Raw genomic sequence first — 24261 nt, forward strand, 5'->3', positions numbered from 1 at the left:
CAGAGTCTGCAAAGACTGAGCTTAAGTAGGAGAGAACCCCTACATTCTGGAATTATCAATTGCCCAGCTTTAGAAGAGAGCAGTAAGGTCTTACCTTTAGCACAAGTCAGGTTAATAAATCCTCGGTGTCAACATTATTTTTGTTGGGCTCATTACTCAAAGTGCCACTTATGACCCTCTTGTTTCCTGCTTTCCATTTAAAAAGTTTATTTCGTTACATAACTGGAGTTCTTTTCGCTATATGCAAAATTAGCTTTTGATAAATTAGCCTTTTGCTAATTGGCCTGCCCCTGCCTTCTTCCCTTTATGCTCCCAGAAAATACCTACGCACCTTTTGCACCCACTTGGCAAAACCCCAATCTTGAATAGACTCAGCTCTCCACCTGCCTTGCCTCTACCCTGGATTGCTGAATACTGAAGAAAAATCACACAGTAAAGCAAGTCTTAATCTGTTTGCTTGTTCTCTTTCAGCAGACACAGGCAGGCATTTTCCTTCATAGAGGAATTAGAAGCTGTCAGACAGGAACTTCCCCAAATTCCTGCCTGCTACACATCTAACTGTAATTACATCATCTGCTACCTCCTTCCTCCCCCTGCAGAGGAGGAAGTGCCCTCTTCCGTGAACTCATTCTCTGGTCTCTGGAGTCCACCTGCCCATACCCTTCCATTTAAACCTCCCCGATCCACAACCATTTCAGCATTGGAACGTGCCCAACTCCCTCTATACCTGACAACTCCAAAATGGTCCTGTGATCCAATGTCATTGTTTGTCTGCTACCCTTTCCCATCCTCTCCTTCACTCCCAAACTGCAGCATCACCCAAATCTGTTGCTACTATGCCTCACTTTCTTTGCAAGGCACTGTTCTGTGGCCAGAGTTCCCATTGTTCAGATTTCTGGGGAATCCAAAGGACACACCCAGTCTTTATCTTGCTTGACCTCAGCAACATTTGTTACAGCTGAAAGACTTTCTTGTCCCAATACCCTCTTCATTTGCTCTTCTGCTTCCATTTTTGTGCCTTCCAGGTGTTCATGCTTACCGTCTTGCTGCTTTTTCTTTTTTTAACTTTTGATATTCTTTGGGATTCTATCCTAGGTATCTCTCTTCACTTTTCATTGTACTCTATCCCGAAGTAATATAATTCGGCGTGGCTGAATTTTCCATCCACCTTCAACAGTATTTATTTCCCCATTCCATAAGATAAGAACCTGAACACTCCTTTCCTCCCTCTCCTTCCACCTCCTATCTTGTATCAACTACACCTGGACTTTATCATTACATTGTATCCTTCTATGCTTGCTTTATATATAGACTCATGCTAAAGGATGGAAACCAACAAGCAGCATTCTATTTTTAGTACTCTGTAAATATTGTGCACTCTGAAGGATGTTATAATGTTGCCAAATAGTGGGCTAGAATTACACTTCCTTCCCTGATTTCATGACTCTATGCCACTGCTGGTCAACCCCAAGCATCAGAGTCAAATGGATTCTTTTCTTATACTACCCAATTACTTAAAATTATGTAACATTATAATTTCCTTCATTTTTAGGTAATGTCTATCTTGTGTATTTTGCCTGAAATTTCAAATTGCTTTCTTGATTTCTTATAGCATTTGCCTTGATCATCTCCTTCACATTTTCAAACTCTACATCATACTAACCCACGGAGCTCCCCTTTTTACCTAGACTTCCATTCTCCTGTTCCAATCTGACTGGTTTTGCTTTTAGTTGTCTGCTTGCCTATGATCCTAGAACTTCTCTTTTTTGCCCTTCCACGTGGAAATCACTCTCTCCTCAGACTGTCTTCCTTTTCCTTGAATATGCCTCTTTTCCTGGAGTATAGTCTTGGGTAACTTCTTTTAAAAAGATGTGAATGGGGTAAATGATCTAATTCTTTGCATGTCTAAATTTTTTGTTTTACTTTCACCCTGGCCGGGAATTTGGCGATTATAATCTTTGAAGACATCGCTCCTCTGTTTTCTAGACTCCAACGGTACTCATGCCAGACTGATTCCTGTTCCTTTGTAAATGGTAGGTATTTTTTTCAGTTGAAACTTTTATAATCTTTTATTTGCTACTTTTGTCTATTTGTTGCTGAGCATCTCGTGCTGACTTGTCTAAGAAATGGTCTTTTTCATTCATTTTCTGGGCATTTGGTGAGCCTTCCTCGAAGTCTGTAGATTTCCAGTCCACATATGCACAGTTCCCACCCTGCAGCTGGCCTCAGTGGTTGGCTCCTGCACAGCATTTGGGCCAGAGCCCATTCCCACACCTGGCTAGGCCCTGGGGCCAGGCTGGCTGCCCTGTGACTCTGAAGGGGCAAGAGGAGCCTGGCTTGCCTGAGCACTGGGGTTTGGAGGACAGGTAGCCTGAGCCAGGTCCCTTACAGAGAAGCCCCGTACCGGGGTCCTCGGGTGTTTCTCATCCCAGGGCTCCCGGGCCTGCCTCAAAACGGCCGAGATCCCGCGAGAAGAGGCTTCCTCTGGGACGCGTGGTCCTGGCGGGAGCGCCTCAGGGCTGATTCGACCCTTCTCCAAGACGATCGCCATGGACCGGACCTTCTAGAAGACAGCACGTGAGGTAAAATCCTTACTCCTGGGGAGTGCAGTGCCGGAGAACCAGCAGAGAGAGAAAATGGGTATGAAGCAGGAGAGGAAAGAGCGTTAGGGAGGAGGCCACCCCAGCTTCGTGAAAAGCTGGGCGCTGGGTCCTGCGGCGTCGCGTCGGGAAAGCTGCGCCTCTCCACACAGTCCCTCCGGGGGCAAGAGAGTATTTGTCTGGTCCCGGCTCCTTTCGGTCAAGGATCATTCCACGGGATAACTCCTCCGTAATTGCACGTTGTGTAGTGTCTGGTGCCAACAAGTTCCTCAGCAACGACAAGGAGTCCCCAGAGTAGGAGGCAAAAAGATGCCGCAGGCGCAGCAGGCAAAGGTGCTGTTAGGTTGTGTCCCTCGGTGGCCCGAGGGACCACACGTAGCCGTCACCACAAACCCTTTTGTAGCAGTAGCAGCAGCAGCAGCAGCAGCAGCAGCAGCAGCAGCAGCAGCAGCAACCTGACCCCATAACCATGGGAACCGGGAACCGCTCCAGCGACTGCTAGGTTCAGTCACTGCACATCTGGGAGCTTCCATAAACCGAATCCCCTGGAACTACTATTGTGGTGGCCCCGAGAAAGTGTTTTCTGGTCCTTTTATTGTTTTATTCAACTTACTCACATTTTTAAAAAGATTTTATTTATTTGACAGACAGAGATCACAAGTAGGTAGAGAAGCAGGCAGAGAGAAAGAGGGGGAAGCAGGCTCCCCAATGTGGGCTTGATCCCAAGACCCCGAGATCATGACCCGAGGGGAAGGCAGAGGCTTTAACCCACTGAGCCACCCAGGCACCTCTCAACTTCTTCACATTTTCTTTTCTTTTATTTTTATTTGTTTGTTTGTTTGTTTGACAGACAGAGATCACAAGTAGACAGAGAGGCAGGTAGAGAGGGAGAAGCAGGCTCCCCGCCGAGCAGAGAGCCCAATGTGGGACTTGATCCCAGGACCCCGAGATCATGACCCGAGGGGAAGGCAGAGGCTTTAACCCACTGAGCCACCCAGGTGCCCCCTTCTTCACATTTTCTATGCCTGGGAGCTCTTTCTGGGTTTCTGTTTATCCCTCCCTCAGAGGATCCTGTTCTTGTTTTAAGGTTGTAACACTTTCTCTGTATCCCTTAGATATTTAGATAGAATATTAGCTATTTAAAATTTTCTGCTACCTGTGGTGGTCTGCGTAGTTAAGAGGATGGACTCTAGGACCACATAGCCTGGGGCTGAATGCCAGCTGTGTAACGATATCGTGCCCTTTGGGAACATGATGTTTTAGTTTCTTTTCTTTTTCATTTTCTTTTCCTTTCCTTTTCTTCCCCCTTTGCTTCAAACAAATACAAAATGCTTATCATACAAAAAATGCAGCAATTATCACGCTATCAGTTTGTTAAACTTAGCAGTATGAACTTATAACTCTTAAAAGAAAATTTTACATTTACTCAAGCCAACTTACCTCCAGGTTCTAAAAGTTACAGATTTTTGGTTTAAAAAAATACCACTTTGAAATTTTTCCAATTACTTCTGTTATTCCATAAAGAAACAAAAAATCTTCTCAATTTGCTGTGCATTAAATGTTTGTACTGTAAATTTATTTCAATAGCTTTTACACCATAGACCAACATATCAACTAAATATTTCCTTAATATAAATAGAAAGTATTCACAGCAATGTCAGTATGCAACCTCATACCTATCAACTCCCATATAATACAATTAATAATTAACTGATGAGGTTAGTGTTATTTAAAGATGTTTTGTCACAGTATTTCTCAGAATAATTGAATTTGTTAACATTCTCATCAACTGTATACCAAGTTCATTATCTCATGTTCTCTATTGTCCTCCTCTCTAAATTGGAAGAGCCCAGTGGGGAATATGCAGAAATGGCCCAGAATGTGGACCTATATCTTCGATCCATTCTTTCCAAATGTTGATAATTTTGGAAAGCTTAGGGGTATCTCTCCTAGCATGTTTTTGATAAGGAAAATCTGTGTTCTGAGGTGGCTGACCAATGCAGGGGAATCCCAGTCCTGGCCCCCTTTCAGGCTTTCCCCTAGCCTCACCTGTCACAACCGCAAGAGTAGCAAAGATAAGGAAGTAAAGGTGTATAAACTACCCCCTTTGTGTCTGGGGCTCAGACCCAGAGAGATTACTCTCTTCTGGGCCCACCAGTGTGAAATAAACCTCCATTCCTCCAAGGTCTCCAAGTGCCTCTGGGTTTTTTTTGTTTGTTTGTTTGTTTGTTTGTTTAGCCAGGGTCTAGTCCTAGTTCTGCAACATTTTCAGTCTTAATTTTTTGGTCTTCTTTGGTTTTCTGCCTTCTCTTCCTTTGCCTATCTAGAATTATTGATCCAAGGTTATGTAAATCTCTTTCTTAATACTTGGAAATTTCATCACAACTGTTTTGCCTTTGCCCTTTTAAGCCTCAAAAGTTCTTCCTATGCTTATTTCTCCTGGGCATAACTTTCTAATAGTAACTTTACTTTAGATTAGCATCCATGCTCCTTCTGCTACGTTTTTCTCTTTCTTTTAAGTTTTTAAAATATAAGAAACACTTCATTGATACTTGTATACTTTTCTGGGTATTTTTGCAAACTTCAATTGGCAATTTTCTTCTTTGTTCCTCTTTTTACTTTCATCATCTTGTTTATTATGAAAAAGCGTAAGTATATCCTGTCTTTAACTTGAAAATCCCCAAATTTTTGTTGTTTTTAGTTTTCCAATTCCTTTTTTATTTTTTAAGATTTTATTTATTTGACACAGAGAGAGAAGCAGTGAGAGAGGGAATGCAAGCAGGAAGAGTGAGAGAGGGAGAAGCAGGCTTCCTGCTGAGCAGGGAGCCCAATGTGGGGCTCATTCCCAGGACTCTGGGATCATAACCTGAGCCGAAAGCATGTGTTTAAATGAGCCACCCAGATATGCGCCTGGTTTTCCAATTTTTTTTTTTTTAAGATTTTATATATTTGAGAGAGAGAGAGAGAGAGAGAGAGAGAAAGAGAAAGCACAAGCAGGGGGAGGGACAGAGAGGGCGGGAGAAACAGACTTCTCATTGAGCAGGCAGCCCTATTCAGGGCTCCATCCCAGGATCCTAAGATCATGACCTGAGCCCAAGGCAGAGGCTTTAACCCACTGAGCCACCCAGGCGCCCCCTTGGTTTTCCAAGTCTTAATGGACTTCTTTTTTTTCCTTTCTCCTAGAGTCAGAAATTTTTCTAGCATTTTTCATGTTGTTGCACTTTATCTTGTGTTCTTCCAGGGTAGTGTTCTAGAATTTCTCCCATAAATGTAGGCTTCTCTTTATGTTTGTTCCTTACTGTTACAAAGTTCTAGTAACTGTCATAGTCCAGTGCACTTGTCATCTTTCTGTTTGCTGAAAGAATTTTTCAGAAACTATAGTTCTCTTGGAAGAACGTGTGATGACGCTTTGTCCATAGGAAATTTGCTTGACGTTGCTGTGAAAATTCTGTTTCTGAGTGACCCAAAGCCCAGGTGTTGGTTTTTCTGGATATGGCACTCAATTCATTAATTATTTTCTCTTTTTTAACAAGCTCTTCATATAACAACTTCTCTTATTTAAACGTGTTCATGGCATTTTCAACTGCTTCCATTTCTCTGAGACTTTAAATAAAATTAGGTGTAACTTCCTTTAGCTAATGCTGGAGTCTCTGCATCATTATGTATTTTGGCCAATTGTTGCTGGATTTTTGTACTTCCTCTTTCTTGCCAATAATTTATTTTCCATTTCTTCCACTACACTATGCTCAGTAATGAAGTATTTTGTTTCTTGGCTTTTTTTTGTTGTAGGAAAGACTGTGTTTATCTTTTTCTGCTAATAATTTGATCTTGAAAGTTTTCTGCTTTAGGCATGATCTTTGGCTTCTCAGTTCAAGTAGCTTCCTGCTTTTTGTTTTGAAGCTGAGAAGGTTGAATTCCACTCTGAATTTTTTTTCGCTTAGAATTGCTGAAGCTATTCTAGCCAGGTGGGCCCAAGGAATTCATGCAGGGGGTGCTATAGAATGAGCAGACTGTTCCCTGTGTGTGAGGCTAGGCCTGTGAATGAGACTGTGCCTTCATTTCTTCTTCCATAAAATGGGATCAATAAAGTATCTGTTTCATAAGGTTATTACAGTGCTTGAATTTATTATATATAAATTGAAAATAGTTTATAGCTCAGATTATTTCTCACATGTCTCCTTATCTTAGGCTGTCAAGTCATGCTTTAAGAAGGTTTGGATCACTAGAACATTTTCTGCTATTATATGAATAGGATGATTTTCCTCAGTGGTCTCTCTAATAAGACTTTAGACTGAGAACTCTATGCACATTAGTAGACCAGGCACATTCCACTATAAGCCTTTACTTTTGTGGCTGGCGAGCCCGAGTTAAATGTCAGTCTGTGAATCCCCAAATTTATTTGGCTTTCATACATATCCTATCTTGGTATAGATATTCAGCTAATATGGCATTAAAAGGGAATGATGATATCATAAAGTGGTGGATATTATGTATAAAGTACAAATAAAATCTCTACGGAAGTTCTGCCTTTGATAAGAAAGAAGAATCCATTGCTTAATTATAAGTGCAATGTTTTTGTCACTTCAAAATAATGTTCTATTTTTTGGGGGGGGAAGTGACTCTCTAGAATTAGAGGTAATTATGGAAGCACTGAGATTTTTGTTTTTGTAGGGTTTTTTGTAGATATTTTTATAGATATTTTGATTTATTGTAGATTCTTTAATTTTGTTGATTTAAAAATGGGATAATAGCGTTAAAACATTTCCCTTCTGAGGTAATGGTGTGTATCTGGGCCATCTGCAAACTCTAGAATATAGGAGGGGAAATGAGGGGAAAAAGGGGGAAGTAGTCCACTGGTGGGTCATAAGACTTTTTTTACTGAAGAATAAGTTGTCTTAGGTTGTGGTCAGCAATCTGCCTGTCTCTCTACTGAGTTAGGTTTCATAACTTCCTATGATGTCATTTGTTCTTGTCCCTCTGGTTTAAATTAGGACTTCCCTTACAGCTGCCAAGTCAGTTTCCTTTAGATCAATTCATAATCAAGTATTTCTACTAAAGTTTTGTGAAAAAAAGCTCTGAATGAGAAGCCAGGATAAATAGATTCCTAAGGCCAATTTTTCTTCTTACCATCTGACTTTAGAAACTAGTGTTCATAACAACCCTGTACTTTCTAAACAATGCACATTCTTGGAAGGTAGAAAGAGCTTCCTTACATAGTAATGAGTTCTTTGTCTTTCAGAGTATTTCAGAAGACACTTGAAAACTACTTCTTAAGACTCTTGTGGAATTTTTATGTAATAAGAAGATTGGATTTAATGGCCCTAAAAAGTCTCTCTGATCCCTGAGACCAAAGACTTTCTGCTTTGGTCCATGGAAAGGAGGCAGGTAGGAAATAAGAGAACTAGCTTATTTATTAAGTCTTGCATGGATTTCAGTTTTGGTCTCTGGAGTTGCTCCAAGCTTCCTAAGGCTGTGCCTTATCTGTCCATTCTGACCCTATACTTAGATATACAATATTTTGCTATCTTTCTGTTCTTTGTCAGCATGTAAGTCAAAGGCAAGTAAATACATGCCATTAGTTGGAGGGGTGATCAATCAATGCAAGTACAAGATTTCTTTGAATTCTTATTCTTCATCTTAAAAGTGTATGGGAATTTAAAATTATATATCCTATATATTTCTCTTTTAATCCAAAATAATATTTTAAGTTATCAATCATTGGGATGAAATTTGACTCAATCCATCTAGGAAGATATGCCTCTGGTTTCTTCGTAGGACAAGGCGAGTCACTCCTGCTTAAGAGGCTCAGATCAAAACTTTGGATTGGCACTCTGGATTCAGGTTTATCATCCATGATCTCACAACTCTTGGGATTCGCTTCTGTATGGCCCACCTTGCCCACTCCAATATAGAAGGGGGAGTCCTATACTAGGAGAGGGTCATGTGTTATTTAAACAGCCCCTTCTCCATTTGTTCATGCTTCTTTTTCCTTTTGATTCTGAACTATTTACAGTGACCTAGTCTAGCAGGGTTATTTCAGAATCTGTTTTAACTCAATCTGAAGGTGCCTCAGTGAACAAATAAAATTCTTGCCCCTGAAAAATGGTGTATTATGTGTTACATTTTGCTACATACAATTCATGATGTGTCTTTGTAGAAGAATCGTGCATTTTATATAATTTGTCAAGGACAATTTCAAAATGCGTAACATCATCAATCTCACTGACAACACCTTTAATGGTTTCACTCTGTAGTCAGAGTTTTGCCAAATGCAAGCTAGGACTCAGACCATCCCACATCTGCTCCCTACCTATTGTTTCAGATGTATCATCTGTTGAAAAGACAACCAAGTTCAGGAAAAGAATTCATCTTTGAAGCATTTCTTCTCTAATTAAGTCAACAGATGTTGTTTGAAGTCTATACCTGGGGAATTTATTACTTCAGCTTTTTTTTTTAATTCTTTTTTTTTTTAAAAGATTTATTTATTTATTTATTTGACAGATCACAAGTAGGCAGAGAGGCAGGCAGAGAGAGGGAGAGAGAGGAGGAAGCAGGCTCCCTGCTGAGCAGAGAGCCTGATGCAGGGCTCCATCCCAGGACCCCGGGATCATGACCTGAGTTGAAGGCTGAGGCTTTAACCCACTGAGCCACCCATGTGCCCCTATTACTTCGGCTTTAAAAAGTAAGAGGAATTCACAGATTTACCATCACAATATTTGTTTGATCAATGTAGTCATTGATGATGACTGAAAATAGTTAAGAATTTGTGACAGTTTTCATTTTCAACATTTTGAATGGCATATTCTAAAAGTGCTTTTATTTGGATTAGCATCCGGACTTAGTTGCTCCAGGCAGGATATCTGGTCCTCCTCTCATGGTGGAGGTCAGAGCTGGCCTGGCAGAAATAGACTTAAGAAACTGGCGCAGGTGGCAGGAAGTGATTTGCATGACCTCCTTGGTTGCAGTAAGGCAGACTACAAAGAGTAAAGTCAAAGATCAAAGTCAGAAATGCAGAGCTAAACCAGCCATAGAAGTCAAGAAGATCCTGGGGCAGGGAGTAGTTAACTGGTGCAGCTTGTGGGTCAAAGAGCCAGTGAAAAGGGAAGCAAGGATTGTCTATTAGGAAGAGGCAAACAAAATGGCAATCCCTGACAAGCAGCCAAAAGATGGGCTCTTGCTGCCTTCTGAAGTTTAAGAAGCCAGGACAAAGGGACACACAGGGACCCTTCTAGGCTTCAGTTTATCTATTTCCCAGTCTCCTGCCAAATAAGAGTGTGGAAAAGATCAATTTTTATCTTGTATGGAAAGTCAAATTATCATTATCATTATTATCATTGTTGTTCAAATCTGTGAAATAATTGAGAAATATGTGGAAAGATAGCCTAAATAAAAAAGAAAGAATAGAAAAAACCATCTGCATGGTAAGAATATCTTCTTTGTGGGCACCTGGGTGGCTCAGTTGGTTAAGCGACTGCCTTTGGCTCAGGTCATGATCCTGGAGTCCCGGGATTGAGTCCCGCATCAGCTCCCAGCTCCATGGGGGTTCTGCTTCTCTCTGACCTTCTCCTCACTCTTACTCTCTCTCACTGTCTCTCTCTCAAATAAATAAAATATTAAAAAAAAAAGAATATCTTCTTTGTTTCAGAACAAAATAAGAAAGCATTTTGGTGTTATTTTCTTTAAATTTAGTCCATTCTGGTTAGTTACTAACCGAAGTATTTAAATAGCTCTCTGATTGCCAAACATCTGTTATGATTAGTAAATAAGTTATCTATTGTTATTACTGTGGCAAGTTCTGGTAAACTCACAGATCAAAATTTATATAACAAAGAAAAATTCCAACATGAAAGAATCAGATCTTTTTCACACACCAGGTCTCAAATTATCCACCTACTTTGACAGCTTTAGTGTCTTGATTAAATATTTTATGGTGATACTACTTAAGATAAAATGTAAATGCTAATTTATAGTGACATCCCTTTATGTAAAAGGTTCCCTGACTGATTTATTACCAGGCAGTGAATACAACCACGTCGAAAATAGAGAGACTTTGCAATTTTCTTCCATACTCCTAGTTAAGCAACTTCTACTATACAATTTATATGAAAAACGGGGTCTTTGATTTTTACAAGATTCAACTTTATTTTCCTATGATATTTTCTTTAGTTTCATTCTTCAATTTAGTACCTGCTATGTTATGTACTAAATAATAAATTTGGAACACTATGCTCAATTACAATTCTTTTTAATACCTGCACGTTTAAGGAACCTTAATGTCGAAGATTGAGACTTAGTTCCTTTCAGACTCGGATTCTTATCTTCTCAACAGAAAAGTAGTTCATCAGTTGCCAAATTTCTTTTTAAAGGTTTTATTTATTTATTTGACAGAGAGAGTTCACAAGTAAGCAGAGAGGCAGGCAGGGAGAGGGGGAAGTACGCTCCCAGTTGAGCAGAGAGCCTGATGTGGGGCTCTATCCCAGGACCCTGAGATCATGACCAGAGCCAAAGGCAGAGGCTTAACCCACTGAGCCACCCAGGCACCCTATCAGTTGCCAAATTAATGCTATGTTTTTCTAGTTTCTAATTGCCTGTCATCATCCTAATTTCGTCTTTTGGTAAATTGATTATGTTTCATCATTCTAAAAGGACTTTGGGGGAAAATGTATATGTGTATGTGTATGTGTCCTATATATTTCATATATATTACAATTTTTGGTTGGGACAAGAGAGGTCTAAGGGACTACTTCTAATGCTTTATTTATACTTATACAGGGTTATTTATCAATACAACTAATATTAAATAAGGCACTATAATTATAATCTATAAGTAGAGAAAATTTGGATAGTGATTCATGGTATTATTCCTAAGGTTTAAAAGGATTTTTACCAATAAATGGATTTCAGGGATGATTAAAGAAGAAACAATGACATGGATTTTATATGGGTAATAGTTTGTGTTACAGTAGCATTAGAGATATTGTAAAGTAGAGAAGATGAAGCCAAGAATATATTTATAGCCAAGCTATACATAGGACAAAGAAGAGGAAGCAAAGCTAGGCACATCCCAAGGAAGCAAGTGTGTATGGTATACTGTCAGATCTTATGGGGCAGTTCATGATACAAGAGGTGGCAGCAACAGTGGTATTATAGGAAAGAAAGATGTCTTTGGTGGGAGGGAACAGGAGAAAATGGAAGAGAGAAAGGACAGAGAGAAGCCAGATGCTGCCAGTATTAAGCCAAAAACCAAAATATGTCATGAACTCAAATCTTTGCAGTTAAGACCCAGTGAAATGGGAAAATAACACAAAAACAATGTAATTCATTGCTATCAATTTAATGTACTTACTTTTTACTTAATATAGAAAGTATTTGAGATGAATTATTCAAAAAGAGGAGGAGGGTGTTTGGGTGGCTCAGTTGGTTGAGTGTCTGCCTTCAGATCAGCCAGTGATCCCAGGGTCCTGGCATGGAGCCCCTTATCAGGTTCCTTGCTCAGCGGGGAGTCTGCTTCTCCCTCTTCCTGCTCCTCCCCCTGCTCGTGTGTTCTCTCATTCACTCACTCTCTTAAATAAATAGATAAAATCTTTTTTTTTAAAAAGAAGGCAAGATATTTACAATAAGACTCCTTAAATAGAACCAAAAGTGGGAGGGGGAAGCATATGCCAACAATAAGAGTCAATTCTAAGAGTAGCTATGTTTGAGCATCAAACCTGGAGTTTTCTCCTAGCTGCAATGAAGATGGAAACTTAATTATATTTAATCAGTATTTTTTCATTTATAATTTAAAATAATTACCTACAAATATTTGGGGGATAAGATATTCCTGGGAGGGACCTAGCCCTATGTGACAGTAGAGGGACTTAGATATCAATAACAACATCAGTATTGGTTTCACAATTACTATATGCATTAAATTTGCCTGGTTAATTTTGAGAGTAACCTAAGGTAAAAATCCATGGCCAACAACTAAGAGACAGTTCTATAAAAGCAATGATAAAGATGTTATTGTCCAGACGTGTAAAGCCTCCTTATGATCTAACTTGATCCAAGAACATGGTTCATATTTAGCAAGTGTTTGTACTGGGTTTGGGGACACATTTGTGAACAAAATAGTCATAGTCCCTGCCTTCATGGAACTTACATTTTTGTAGAGGATTCAGAAAGTAAATAAAAGAGATCTAAAAATACAATAGTTACAAATTGTGATAGCAGTGTTAATTTTCTTCTTAGCACCTATCAAGAGTTAAAGAGGTGGAGGATACCCTTTTGTTTCCATCTAGTATTAGGGAAGGCCTTTTTAAGGGAAAAAAAACATGAGAATTTGGAGTATGTACAGTAATGAATAGATGTATAACCCAAGACCATCTTTCTTAACTACCCACTGCCAGACATTCAATATGCACCATTTAAACAGAGTGTTCTAAGATTCTGATGCTGTCGGCAGTTGACCTGGATTACAGACATTCTATATGGCTAATAAAGGAAATTTCATGACTCTTAAAGAACAACAAGCTGCTATAGAGTTAATATCTTATTATAAAACTTAAGCTTAATATTTTAGCTCAAATTGGGGACCTGGGTGGCTCAGTCATTAAGTGTCTGCTTTCGGCTCAGGTCATGATCCCAGGGTCCTGGGATTGTGTCCCACACCAGGCTCCCTGCTCGGGGGGAAGCCTGTTTTTTCCTCTCCTCCTCCCCCTACTTGTGTTCCCTCTCTCACTGTCTCTCTCTGTCAAATAAATGAATAAAATCTTAAAAAAAATTTTTTTGGCTCAAATAAAATGCTATCAACTGAATTGTGCCCCCCCCCCCCAATTCATATCTTAAAGCCCTAACTTCAAATGTGATGGTCTTTGGAGATGTGGCTCTTGGTAGGTAATCAGGTTTAGATGATGTCATCATGAGGGTATGGCCCCTTTTGGGGATTAGTGCCCATTATAAAAGAAGAGACCTAAGAGAACTTGCTTCCTCCACCCTTTCCCCATGCAACTATAGTGAGAAGGCAGCCATCTGTAAGGAAAAAAAAAAAAGGACTCTTCCCAGGGAATTCAGGGAACTGTCAGCCAGCAACTCAGTCTGGGACTTGCTAGCCTCCAGAGCTGTGAGAAATAAATTCCTGTTGTTAAAGCTATCCAGTCATGATATTTTTGTTACAGCAGCCTGAGCTGACTGATACAGAGATGAAGCTAAAGAAAAAGTAGGATTTAGAGATGAGAGTCATAAAATGTGAAAGAAATACAGAAATGTGTTCTAGATGCTTCTTTTAAATTTTAATTGAGCTGACAAAAGTGTGGTGAGATTTGTCTTTCTTTGACACTCAGAGGTATGTTTTAGATCTCTGCATGGACAGCCTGGTTCTTACAGATCCTACATTTTACTAAAAGGTTCCTGCTTACCAGGATTGGGGGATTATCTCAATCCAACTACCTATGAGTACCTAACAATTTTCCTTAGTTCAATAATGCAGTATTGTAGTATTTTTAAAAATTGGTTTCTTTGTATTAAAAAAATTGTTTGCATAAGAAATTATCTCTTTAGCCTCCTTCTCTAAAGGCTAACAGTGGTAAACAGTTCCTTGTATATAACTGAAAAAATACTTAAGGTACATATAAGTATTGATATTTGTTTATTTATACATAAAGTTTCAAATCCAAATGGCAGAATTGTACAAATAATATGCCACCTTTTCTTTCAATTTGCAATGTATCTTGGAGGTCATATAGTACATTCGATATATCTTAATATCTTAATTTAATCTGTTCCTAACTGATGTTTCTGCTTTCTTAGACTTCACTATTCCTAATGGTGCCAGAATGGACACCTTGTATAAATAGTTTCATGCATGTGTGTGAACATATCTGAAGGATAAATTCCTAAATTAGAACTGCTGGGAGAGAGAAGATACACATTTAAAAATTAAAAAATTTAAGTATGTCCATGTATTTCTCAATTATACTATAAATTTTTAACAATAATAATAATGATAATGTATTAGACTTCCCATTTAAGCAATTACAAAGTTGCCTCCCAAAGAGGAAATACCAATTTATACTTCCACCAATAATAAATGAAAATGGCTATGTGCAAAACTATGCTGTAAATTCTTAACTTATAACAACCATACGAGGAGAGGAGGTATGATTATTATTCCTGATTTAAAACTAAGTTAACTGAGGCACAGGAAGTTTAAGCAGCTTAACAAAGGCCACACAGACTTAGGTGACTACACTTCTTACTCATTATACGGCTTTCCTGAGTTTCAGTACTAACTCTCCCACTTAAAGCTGATGACTTGGCCAAGTTATTTACCTCCCATGTATAATTTCCTTATGTGTAAAAAGATAAAATGTATCTCAAACCATTAATGTGGGGATAAAATGAGCTAATGTGAGGAAAATCCCATGCTCAAGGCACTAAACAAACATAAATGCTTTTCTTCCCAGTTAAAATAATCAATCACAAGGATGAATAAACCTTCCCATGGCTAATCCTCTTCAAGGACACAGAAATTAAAGAAGCAACTATGACCCTTTTTAATGCTAATGCTACAGCAATAAAGCCAACAGACAGGAGGATTTGTGGTATAACTCCCCTCCCTGTCTTTCTTGCCTGGTCTTTAATTCAGATTGGTTTAGTCTTGGCCCACCTTCCTCAGAGTGATTATACTGATTTCCAGTTCCTAGAAACCAGTCTAAGTAGGAGTCATTTGAACCTGCTGGAACTGGTTTCCCCGCCCATGCAGGAGATTGCACAAAAGTTCTATTTAGTCTTTGGCTAGTAAATTAAGAGCAAGAGGCACCTGGATGGCTCAGTGGATTAAGCGTCTGCCTTCCTCTCAAGTCATGATCTCAGGGTCCTGGGATTAAGCCTTGCATTGGGTGGGCTCTTTGCTCAGCAGGGAGTCTGCTTCTCCCTCTCTCTCTGCCTGCTGCTCTGCCTACTCATGATCTCTCTCTGTGTCAAATAAATAAATAAAATCTTTAAGAAAACAAATTAAGAGCAAGTGTCTACCTATGGAATACATTTATGTTGAGCTATCGAGTGTGTTGTAACTTGAGTTTACAGTGACTCACAACTTTGTTGAGTGAGACATGCACATTAAAATGTTCTCATACACTCTACTTTGTTTCCTTTTGAATGATAAAATAGTTCAGTCAGTAGTTACTGAAGAGTTCTGCTCTTGGGGGTGGGTCTTGGGAATGAATAAGTGATCCAAAGAGCGGTCCTTACTTCCTTTCCACATAGCAGTTTAGAAATTTAAGTTCCACTGCTGCTATTGTACCCAGAGCCTAAGATGATAACAGGGCTGAGGCAGAGGCCACTGTGACTCAACCAGAATCATCCTGGCTGATTCCTTAAGATCCAGCCTATTCCCTTGTTTGTCCTCTAGGGGCTTGGATGACAAAGATTGGTCGAGTTATGTTGCTGGAAACTGCTATTGATTCCAATATATCCTTGAATGGACCTTCTATTTATGTTCCACAATGCAGGGACTGCAGCAGGGGGATGACTCATGTACTTCTTTTCTCCAAATGTGTTCCCTCCACAGTATGGAGGGTATCTATATATAACCTCACACTGGGGCCTCTCTCCTCACCTCTGAGTGAAGAGTAGAGCTCAGTAAAATAGGCTCAAAATGGGAAGCAGGACATTTAGATGTGGCTGAGTTGGCATAATGGTTTTGATGTGACTGAGAAAACTCACAGCCACATAAAAATGTCAAAATAAAAAAAAAAGATCATTTTATTACAACCAGGTTATAGAACGACAAACGCTATGACCATTACGCTAACTGTATGCTTCACTTCGCCTCTCACTTTCACCTGATCCCTGACTTTGTATCTGTGAGCCCTCATGCTGCGCTTTTCCCTGCCCCACCCACAGCATGTTCCCTACCCTCCTCCCTGGACTCTGCAGTGCTAACCAGCAATGCCGTGAGACTCAGATACTTGTCCTTTCATTTTTTCCACAAATATTTACTGAGGGCCAGGTACTATTCAAAACACTGGAGTGAATGGGCTCTTTCTTCCTTCCTCCTTTATTTTTCTTTTTCTCCTGCAGATTCCATAACTATTTTACATGGAAAATTTAATATTTGTCTTTTCTTTTTTTTTTTTTAAAGATTTATTTATTTATTTATTTGTCAGAGAGAGAGAGCAAGCGAGAGTGAGCACAGGCAGATAGAGTGGAAGGCAGAGTCAGAGGGAGAAGCAGGTTCCCCGCGGAGCAAGGAGCCCGATGCGGGACTCGATCCCAGGACGCTGGGATCATGACCTGAGTCGAAGGCAGCTGCTTAACCAACTGAGCCACCCAGGCGTCCCAATATTTGTCTTTTCTGAGTAAAATATGTCTCATTTCAAAATAGCCAAGTCACAATGTGACTTGTAAAATGCTTCAGCTAATAGGAAAGAAAATGCTTCAGCTAATAGAAAAGATTTCTGTATGATGTAATTTAGAAAAGAAATTACTACAGTTTGGCAAAAGTTCTTTTAAACCATCCTATAGATAAAGGGTTCTGTTCATTCCATTAACACTACCACTATTGCATATACACAAAAATGTTTCAGAGACTTACACAAAATATACCTCTAAATGTCCTCCAAGTTTGGTAAATCTGGATACTTTATAATCACCCATTTTAGTTTAAAATAATACAGTGTACTTCTTTATTTTAAAATTGTAAGTATTCTGGTCAAAGTAGAACAGTTAGTTCCTGCTTTAATGTACCTCCTCGATCTAACACATAGCAAAGTATATAAAGATACAAAAGCAAAAACCTAAAACACATGTCTGAGTTCAAAACCTGTTAAGCATTGCTAGATACCAGAAATAGAAGAGAAACCTGAAGTTGGGTAGAACAGAGGTCACAGGCTTGCTGGGTTCTAGTCCTGAAGCAGACAGTGGCAGCTGGCAATTCAGGGAAGGAACACTGAAGGTGTTCCATAGAAATCAGAAGACTGGAGCCAGGTTTGAAAACAGGTGCAAGGTGAGGCTTCTCCTGAGGAAAGGTGGTTGGAAATGTGCAGCCACCCATGACTTTGTAGACTGCTTCAGAAGCAAGAGGACTAAACACTCCATGCACCTGAGGATATGTGCCACCTGCCCCTGGCCCAGAACTTGATGTCCTAGCCCTACTGAGACCATAGGCAGATCTGCAATTCTGCACAGTATCTGGTTAGAGCTGGGGTTCAGGAAGTTGTGAGACTAAAACTGCAAAACCACTAGACAGGGAAGTGTGAAGAAAAAAAAAGAAGTGGGAGGAATCTCATTCAAAATGAGGCCGAAAAACAAAATTTCGAAACTCATGGAGAATTCTAGTGTTGTGAATGTGACCCAGAGAAAAATGAACAGTTATACAAAATTTCATTCTAGGTAAAAATTTATGAAACTATCTAGCAAAAAATTTAGTATAAATATGCTTTGAGTGCTTAAGGATTAAAGAGAAAAATATATAAATTATATAAAAATTATATAAAAACAATGAAAAACAGAAATGAAACAAATTGAATAAGTTAAAAAGCAGAAATACTAGACATATTGGAAATTAAAAGTATGGATTGAAATAAAAATTCAAAAGATTTGATAAGCTTTGGAACAGAGACAATAAAAGAGAAAATAATAAATTAGAAAATATTACTGAAGATTCATGCAGATCACAACATAGGGAATAAAATCTATAAAAATGTTAAATAGATCAATCATACACCCCAGTGTGCTTGGTAGAGTTCAAATTTATATCTGTTGTCCTGATATAATTATTAATGACATTCCATTTAACTCTCAAATCTCAAATATGTCCTAATTTAGACAATAAGCTATATGGTCACCCAAATGTTAAGAAATACATATGATAGACTAAAAGAAAAGTGAGACTTCTTTTTTTTTTTTTTTAAGATTTTATTTATTTATTTGACAGAGAGATATCACGAGTAGGCAGAGAGGCAGGCAGAGAGAGAGGAGGAAGCAGGCTCCTGCTGAGCAGAGAGCCTGATGCGGGACTCGATCCCAGGACCCCGAGATCATGACCTGAGCTGAAGGCAGCGGCTTAACCCACTGAGCCACCCAGGTGCCCGAAAAGTGAGACTTCCAAAAGGAAATAGAATCACAAAAAGTAATGTTTGAAAAGTATTGTGAAATTTTGAAAATTGAATAGAGACATGCATCCTCAAATAGAAGGTGATGTTTAAGAACCAAGCAGGATCTTTGAAAACATATTCACGCCTAGACCCATCATAGTTAAGCTAGGAAAAAAAAAATCAAGAATTAAGGGACACTCTTACCAACTACCAGGAGAAAAGACAGATTACCAATAGAAATAGTAATTAAACCAAGCAGATTTCTCACAGCAACAATAGATGCCATTAAACAACAGAGAAATATATTCAGCATAACAAGGGGAACTTTCAATTTAGAATATTATACACAGAGGGGCGCCTGGGTGGCTCAGTGGGTTAAGGCCTCTGCCTTCGGCTCAGGTCATGGTCCCGGGGTCCTGGGATCGAGCCCCACATTGGGCTCTCTGCTCAGCAGGGAGCCTGCTTCCTCCTCTCTTTCTCTGCCTGCTTGTGATCTCTGTTGGTCAAATAAATAAATAAAATCTTTAAAAAAAAAGAATATTATACACAGATAACTTGGCAACAAAAAACAAGATGTGGGGAAATAGATACTTAGCCTATAATTGATGTATATTTAGATGCTTGGGTTTGAGAGGAGGATAAAAATACTAGATAACTACAGATATTTTTAGAAATAAATTAATACTTTAGCTATTTTTAAGAGTGCAAAGACTATTGATATGGTTTCAAGGTCTGTACTGTATCTACTCTTTTTCTTTTTTTCTTAATTTTAGCAGTTTTATTCATATGAGTCAGATATTACTCCATTTCCTTTTGTTCTAATGTTTTAAGTTTTTATTTAAGTTATAATTAGTTAAAATAAAGTGTAATATTAGTCTCAGGAGTGGAATTTAGTGATTCATCACTAATGTATAATACCTAGTGCTCACCACAATTCCCTCCTTAACACCCATCATCCGTTTAAACCATCCCTGTGGCCATCCCCTTCAGCAACCTTCAGTTTGTTCTCTACTGTTAAGAGTCTCTGTTATGATTTGCCTCCATCTCTTTTTTTTCTACCTGTGTTCATCTGTTTTGTTTCTTAGTTTCCACATATGTTTGAAATCATACAGTATTTGTCTTTCTCTGACCGACTTATTTCACTGGACATGATTCTCTACCTCCATCCACATTGTCGCAAATGGCAAGATTTCATTCTTTTTGATGGTTGGATACTATTCGTACATATATATGTATATACACACACACACATGCACCTATACGTCAGATCTTCTTTTTTTTTTTTTTTAAGACTTTATTTATTTATTTGACAGTGATCACAAGTAGACAGAGAGGCAGGCGGAGAGAGGAAGGGAAGCAGGCTCCCCACCAAGTAGAGAGCCCAATGTGGGGCTCGATTCCAGGACCCTGGGATCATGACTTGAGCCGAAGGCAGAGGCTTTAACACACTGAGCCACCCAGGTGCCCCATATATCACATCCTTTTTATCCATTCATTAGTCAGTGGACACTTGGGCTCTTCCATAATTTGACTATTATCAATAATGTTGCTATGAACATCAGGGTCAATGTGTCCTTTGAAATCAGCATTTCTGTATCCTTTGTGCAAATACTAGGTCTGTTTTTAACTTTTTGAGGAGTCTCCATACCATTCTTCAGGGTGGCTCCTCCAATTTGTATTCTCACCAGTAGTGTAAGAAGATTCCCCTTTCTCCACATACTTGCCAATATCTGTTGTTTCCTGTGTTGTTAATCTTAGCCATTATGACAATGTGAGGTGATCTCATTGTAGTTTTGATCTGTATTTCCCTGGTAATAAGTGATGATGAACATCTTTTCATGTGTCTGTTAGCCATCTGCATGTCTTCTTTGCAGAAATGTCAGTTCATGTCTTCTGCCCATTTTTAAAATTGGATTATTTCTTTTTTGGGTGTTGAGTTTTAACATACTTTATATATTTTGGATACTAACCCTTTACTGGATATGTCATATGCAAATATCTTCTCCCATTCTGAAGTTGCCTTTTAGTTTTATCAATTGTTTCCTTTGCTTTGCAGGAGTTTGATCTTGTTAAAGTCCCAATAGTTCATTTTTGCTTTTGTTTCCCTTGTCTCAGGAGCTATGTCTAATAAGAAGTTGCTATTGCAGAGGTTAAAGAGGTTGCTGCCTATGTTCTCCTCAAGGATTTTGATGGTTTCCTGTCTCACATTTAGGTCTTTCTTCCATTTTGAATTTATTTTTGTGTATGACATAAGAAAGTGGTCCAGTTTCATTCTTCTACATGTTGTTCTCCAGTTATCCCAACACCATTTGTTGAAAAGACATACTGCATTTTTCTATTAGATATTCTTTCCTGCTTTGTCAAAGATTAGTTGATCATATAATTATGGGTCCATTTATGGATGTTCTGTTCTGTTGCATTGATCTATGTGTCTGTTTTTGTGTCAGTACCATACTGTCTTGATGACTACAGCTTTGTAATATAGCTTGAAGTCCGGAATTGTGATGTCTCCAGGTTTGCCTTTGTTTTTCAAGATTGTTTTGGCTATTCAGGGTCATTTGTGGTTTCCTACACATTTAGGATTGTTTATTCTAGCTCTGTGAAAAATGCTGGTAGTATTTTGATAGGGATTGCATTAAATGTGTAGATCGCTTTGGGTAGTATAGATATTTTAACAATATTTCAATTGAGCATGGAATGTCTTTCCATTTCTTTATGTCATCATCAACTTCTTCCATCAGCATTTTAGAGTTTTCAGACTATAGATCTTTTATCTTTTTAGTTAGGCTTACTCCTATGTATTTTTTGGTTTTGGTTTAATTGAAAATGGGATGGGTTCCTTGGTTTGTCTCTCTGCTGCTTCATGATTGGTGTATAGACTTGCAACAGATTTCTGTATGTTGATTTTGTATCCAACTCTACTGAATTCATGTATCAGTTCTAGCAGTTTTTGGTGGAGTATTATGTCATCTGCAAATAGTGAAATTTTGACTTCTTCCTTGCCAGTTTGGATGACTGTCGTTTTCTTTTTTGTCTGATTGCTGAGGCTAGGACTTCCAGTACTATGTTAAACAGTAATGGTGAGAGTGGATATCCCTATTTTGTTCCTAACCCAAGAGGAAATCTCTTAATTTTTCCCCATTGAGGATTAATTGTGGATCTTTCATAGGTGGCCTTTATGATGTTGAAGTATGTTCCCTCTATCCCTACTCTGTTGAGGGTTTGTATCAAGAAGACTGCTATATTTTGTCAAATGCTTTTTCTGCATCTATTGAGAGAATCATATGGTTCTTATCCTTTCTTTTATTAATCTGGTGTATCATATTGATTGATTTGTGAATATTGAACCACCTTTGCAGCCTAGGATATAAATCTTACCTGGTCATCCTGAATAATTCTTTTAATGCACTGTTGGATTCAGTTTTCTCACATCTTGTTGAGAATTTTTGCATCCGTATTCTTCTGGGATATTGACCTATAATTCTCAATCTTTAGTGGGCTCTTGATCTAGCTTTGGAATCAAGATAATGCAAACTCATAGAATGAGTTTAGAATTTCCCTTCCATTTCTGTTTTGTTTTTTTGTTTTGGAACAGTTTGAGAAGAATAGGTATTAATTCTTCTTTAAATGTTGGGTAGAATTCCCCTGAAAAGCCATCTGGCCCAGGACTTTAGTTTGTTGGGAGATTTTTGATTACTGATCCAATTTCTTTGCTGGGTATGGGTCTTTTCAAATTTTCTATTTCTTCCTATTCAGTTTTGATAGTTTATATGTTTCTAGGAATTTCTCTTTTTCTTCCAGATTGCCCAATTTGTTGGCATATAAATTTTCATAATATTCTCTTATAATTGTTTGTATTTCTGTGGTGTTGGTTGTGATCTCTCCTCTCTTATTCATGATTCTATCTATCTATCTTTTTTTTTTTTTCAGTGAGCAAGAGAGAGTGGGAGAGAGCGCACGTGCACAAGGGAGGAGGGGCAGAGGGAGAGGGAGAAAAACTTAAGCAGTTTCCATACCCAGCACAGAGCCCACCATGGGGCTCAATCTCATGACCCTGAGATCATGACTTGAGCCAAATTTAAGAGTCAGACACTTAACTGACTGAGCCCCAGGGGCCCTATGTTCATTATTTTATTTATTTGGGTCCTTTCTCTTTTCTTTTTGATAAGCCTGACTAAGGGTTTATAAATTTTTTAAATTCTTTTAAAGAACCAGCTCCCATTTTCATTGATCTGTTCTGCTGGGGTTTTTGTTGTTGTTGTTATTATTTCTGTATTATTTCTTTCTGCTCTAATCTGTATTATTTGGGGTTTTTTTGTTTGTTTTGGGACAGTTTGACTGCTGACTTTAGAGTACATTTGTTGTTCCTTTTCCTGCTCCTTTAGGTTAGATTGTGTATTTGAGATTTTTCTTGCTTCTTGAATTAGACCTTTATTGCTTATGACAGCCTTTGCTGCATTCTGAAAGTTTTAGACTGTCATGTTTTCATTTTCATTTGTTTCCACATAATTTTCTTTATTTCTTTTTTAATTTCCTAGTTCACCCACTCGTTCTTTAGTATAATGTTCTTGAGTCCCATGTATTTGATTTTTTTCCAAATTTTTCTTGTGGTTGACTTCAAGCTTCATAGTGTTGTGAAAATGTGAAAATATGCAAGGTATGATCTCAAGTTTTTGTATTTGTTGATTTGTGACACAGTATGTGATCTATTCTGGAGAATGTTCCATGTGTACTCAAAAAGAATGTGGATTCTGCTGCTTTCGGATGAAATGTTCTGAATATATTTGTTAAGTCCACCTGGTCCAGTGTGTCTTCAAAGCCATTGTTTTTTTGTTGATTTTCTGCTTTGATGATCTGTCCATTGTTGTAAGTGGGGTGTTAAAGTTTCCTATTATTATTGTATTATTATCCATGAGTTTCTTTATGTGTATTATTAATTGATTTATATATTTGGGTGGTCCCAAGTTAGGGACATAAATATTTCCAATTGTTAGATCTAGTTGATTGATGGACTCCTTAATTATAATGCCCTACTTCACCTCTTGTTACAGTCTTTGGTTTAAACTCTAGTTTTTCTGATATAAGTATGGCTACTCTGGCATTCTCTTGACATCTTGACATTATTATTAGCATGATAAATGGTTCTCTATCCTCTCGCTTTTAATCTGCAGGTGTCTTTAGGTCTAAAATGTGTCTCTTGTAGGCAGCACATTGATGCATTTTGTTTTTTAATCATTCTGATATCCTATGGCTTTTGATTGGAGCATTTAGTACATTTCCATTCAGAATGATTATTGATAACTATGAATATAGTGCTATTTTGTTACCTGTTTACCTCCACTTGCTTCTGGAGATTTTCTCTGTTCCTTTCTAGTCTCATTGATTTGGGTCATTCTCCCCCCCCCCCCCCCCGCCCACACTCAAAGAGTCCTCTTTAGTATTCATTAAGGATTGGTTTAGTTGTCATGGACTCCTTTCATTTTCAGTTGGGAAACTGTTTATCTCTCCTATTCTAAATGACAGGCTTGCTATATAAGGTATTTTTGGTTGCAGATTTTTCCCATTCAGCACACTGAGTATATGCT

The 24261-nt window shown here is 38.4% G+C and overlaps 1 long non-coding RNA gene and 1 pseudogene across 1 annotated transcript in view; one reads left to right on the forward strand and one right to left on the reverse strand.

Annotated features, from left to right (window-relative positions):
- The first annotated feature begins 1850 nt into the window (after nucleotides 1–1850).
- Nucleotides 1851–24261, forward strand: part of LOC132017221 (uncharacterized) — a 115466-nt gene continuing 93055 nt past the window's right edge. Inside the window, exon 1 of the long non-coding RNA XR_009404202.1 lies at nucleotides 1851–2033. This is a non-coding gene — a long non-coding RNA (uncharacterized LOC132017221). The remainder of the gene's footprint in view (nucleotides 2034–24261) is intronic.
- The window catches only part of LOC132018485 (coiled-coil domain-containing protein 112-like), a 43113-nt pseudogene continuing 21517 nt past the window's right edge, over nucleotides 2666–24261 (reverse strand).

The sequence above is a fragment of the Mustela nigripes genome, chromosome 5, assembly GCF_022355385.1.
Source record: "Mustela nigripes isolate SB6536 chromosome 5, MUSNIG.SB6536, whole genome shotgun sequence".
NCBI classification, from domain to species: domain Eukaryota; kingdom Metazoa; phylum Chordata; class Mammalia; order Carnivora; family Mustelidae; genus Mustela; species Mustela nigripes.